Raw genomic sequence first — 3,677 nt, 5'->3', positions numbered from 1 at the left:
TCGTGTCACCTATGGTCGTTTAGGTGAGATGTAAGTCTCTAGTATCAATGGTATTATATACAGAGTCTAGTCATCTTGTGGTCCGGGTCTTATACAAACTCTTTGTACAGGATACCCCTGCTCGCACGTCTTCATATGAATGGTTAGGATCTACCATCTGTAGTAGTTTACAACACTTGCAAACCTCTACAAAGCGGGTCGTATCCGTATGTCACCAGGATCAGGTATCCCACCTTAATCCTTATACTACAGACCTATTTAGGTTATCACTTAAGACACGATCCACTTGTATATCACATATACATGCTCAAGTTCACATAACATAACCAAGTGGCTTTATTTATTGGATATGAGTAAATGCCAGAATTAAATAACAATTATTTTATTCATCAAACAATGTGTGTCTTTACAAAACAACGAGACTCTGGGAGAATTAAGACACCAATCTTAACAGAAACAACGTATTTAAAATGTAAAATACAAGTCGTTTTCACTAAATCTCTTATTTTCAAATTTATGTTTTCACGTTAGTAATTAATTGCACCCTTAGTTCTTCCATAGGAAACAAGAACCTCATTGAGTCAAACAATCACGATATAACTTGTATTATATCAACTGCCCTATTTTATTCACATAAAATAAAACTGAAATTGAAATTTTAATTTATGAAGAACACACTATTTGAAGTTAGTCCTTCCTTAGACATAAATCTTTGGGCTGCTACATCCATCTATTTATTTTTTGAAAAATACCTAAACGCATCCTGAAAGAATCTATCTTTGTGTATCCCACCAAATTGTCCAATCATAAACTGACATATAGCAAGTTTTGTTTTTTTATTTTTTGAATATTTTAATATTTTTTTTATGTGAATAGTAAGAAGAGATGCACAAAGATGGATGATCTTGGGATGCATCCAAGTATTATCCATTTTTTTTTACTTCTTTTCCTCTTACAGTTGGGCTAAAAAGGTAACTTCACACAAATTCATCATTTATTTAGATTCATAATGTGTGTGTTCAATCTAATTCTTGAAAAATAAATATATGAAAATAAATAACTATTGTTTTGTAGTGCGTTTTACTGCTTGAATGGAATTAATAAATTTGAAGTTAATATGTTGGAGTTAAGGAATTTATGTTTGGTTCTAAAACTTTTAATAACTAATTTTTATTTCATCCTTTATTATTTAAAGTATTAATTTTAATCTTCAAAGTTACATCTTTTTTCTTTTTCTTTTTTAGTATAATCAAAGTTGCATCTTTTAAGTTCTTAAGTTCCATTGTCCCAACTAGTAAAATTAGTAGTGAACTAGACATGACATATAACTTTAACTAATGATCATTAGTTCACTCATATCTCAATAAATTAGAAATATTTTTACAGTAAAAATTAAAGTTGAAATCGTAAGGATTAAGGACTTATTTGGTAGAAAATTTGAACAATAAGGAATTGAATAAAAATAGAGTTGTATTTCATATTTTTAAATATGTATTTGGTAGTAGATCCAGAAATTGAATTCTAACTTAAACAATATTTATAAATTATTAACCACTAATATTTAGTTGACAATAAATTATTGTTAATTTATTTATGAATATGATTTATGTTAAAAAATTATATTATTATTATTATTTTGTAATGTTATATAATTTATAATACATTACATAATACATAATACATTTTTAAAAGAAAAAAAAATTAAATTACAAATTATGTTATATGAAATTTAAGAAATGAACCATTAAAACTAAATAAATTTAAATTAATTATTAATTATTTGGATAATTATTTTAAATGATAAAATTGCTATAAATATTTTCAATTATAACAAAATTTATATTATTGTCCATTAGTGATAAACACTGATAGATAGTGATATTAATGACATTTTGCTATTTTTTTTATATAAATTGATTTATTTTTCTATATTTAAAAACAATCCTAATTATTAAGTTAATTAAGTATATATCACAGTTTTTCTTAATCGAGAATAGGATGGAGGATTTGAACATTTGATCTTTTTTATCGATTACATACGTCTTTATGCATCATAATCTTAACCAAAAGATCAAATAAATTTTCAATTATTATATTGATAATTTATGTCATTTTAAGTATACTTCACTAAATAAGATTGCTAATTAATTATCATCTAAAAATGGATGGACTGTGCATTGCTAAAAGTCTACTTTTACTAACATGTAGGCGTTACTAAATGCATACTTTTAGGAACATATTATTTGTAACTATTTCTTTTATACAGTGACGTTGAAAATGCGTCTCTAAAATTTACGTTTTAGCAACATATAATAATATTACAACATATTTAAGCATTGTCAAAATTAATATATCGTGCCACTATAACTTTGAAGTTACTTTTTTTAAAACTCTAATTTACTAGACGTTATAAAAAATGTCGGTAAAAGTATTTTATTAATTAAAAATATATTCGATTTAATATATAAAGCTATTATAAAATTTAAAATATAATAATCTTTTGAAAAAATTAAGAGTCAACTAATCAATTTATATTTGAAACTAAAATTACAAGTGAAGATACACATTTCCAACTCTATCATTGAAACAAAATGAAATAACACAAACTTGGCCACAAGTTTACATGATAATATGTAACGACCCGACTCCCTAGAACTTAAACTAGGTTGTTACTATAGACATACATGCATGCAATTCAAATTGACATCTTTTTTTTATGGCTTAGTAAAACAAAAAAATATTGCATAAAATAATAAACTTTATTAAAACTAAATAATCGAAATTCATTTGGCAGGGTACCCTTAAAACAATAAAACAAAACTAGAAAATATTTTTAAAAGTCTAAAGCACAAATACCAAAACTTCGAATTCAAATCTTAAGACTAGAAATTTTAAAACATAAAATCCTAGAAACTTGAGCGGAAGCATATGAATTGTCCTAATGGCTCGATCATGAATTCTATCTGTCATTCACCAGTGTGCCTTTACCTTTTCCTGAAAAAGAAACATGAAAAATAATGAGTACAAAATACTTTCACACATATCATTCTAGTAATAATGCCACTTGCCTTAGAATTTAGGCCCATGCTCAATCGTCCTATTAATATATGTTGTAAAAAAAATAAATAAATCATACTCATACATATAACATGCTTCAAACATATATATCACATGCTCGTATAAGTCTTAGAACCAACATAACTATCCTTAATTTTTATCGCCAGGCATGAGGGTGGTTCCAGTAGTGATTACTGACCTCAAAGTTTAAATAAAAAAATAAAAAAATAAAAAAAAACCCAACCAAGCTTATCTTCTCCTTGTCAAACAAGACCTAAAATAATAAATACAAAATTAAATAAAAAAAAAATCTGAAATCCAAATCTCAATCTAAATAATTCCAAATACTTTCAAATGCTGACCCAACAAGCGATATACCCGAAACCACTTCGAAACTTCAAAATCAAACCAACTCTACTATCAATCTGGAAAAATTACCTGTTAAATTAGCTGGACAGTAGCTTAAAACTTCCAACCTCAATCTAGAAATCCAAACATAATGGCTTTATCTCAAATTAACTTGCAATTTAATGGTATTCAGGATTTTACAAGGAAACCCACAAAGCACCAAGTACTTACTCAAAATACCAATTCCGACGAGAAATCAGTGGTTGCTTGAA

The 3,677-nt window shown here is 26.4% G+C and overlaps 1 long non-coding RNA gene across 1 annotated transcript; it reads right to left on the bottom strand.

The window, feature by feature from the left end:
• Positions 1-2,540: 2,540 nt before the first annotated feature.
• On the bottom strand, positions 2,541-3,677 carry LOC120070156. Its single transcript, XR_005479806.1, has 3 exons — positions 3,637-3,677; positions 3,496-3,539; positions 2,541-2,994 (listed from the first exon to the last, which is right to left on the bottom strand). It is a non-coding gene; the product is annotated as an uncharacterized LOC120070156 (long non-coding RNA).

The sequence above is a fragment of the Benincasa hispida genome, unplaced genomic scaffold, assembly GCF_009727055.1.
Source record: "Benincasa hispida cultivar B227 unplaced genomic scaffold, ASM972705v1 Contig987, whole genome shotgun sequence".
NCBI lineage: Eukaryota > Viridiplantae > Streptophyta > Magnoliopsida > Cucurbitales > Cucurbitaceae > Benincasa > Benincasa hispida.
The sequence above is the reverse complement of the archived record's forward strand: the minus strand, read 5'-3'. Positions and strand labels throughout refer to the sequence as shown.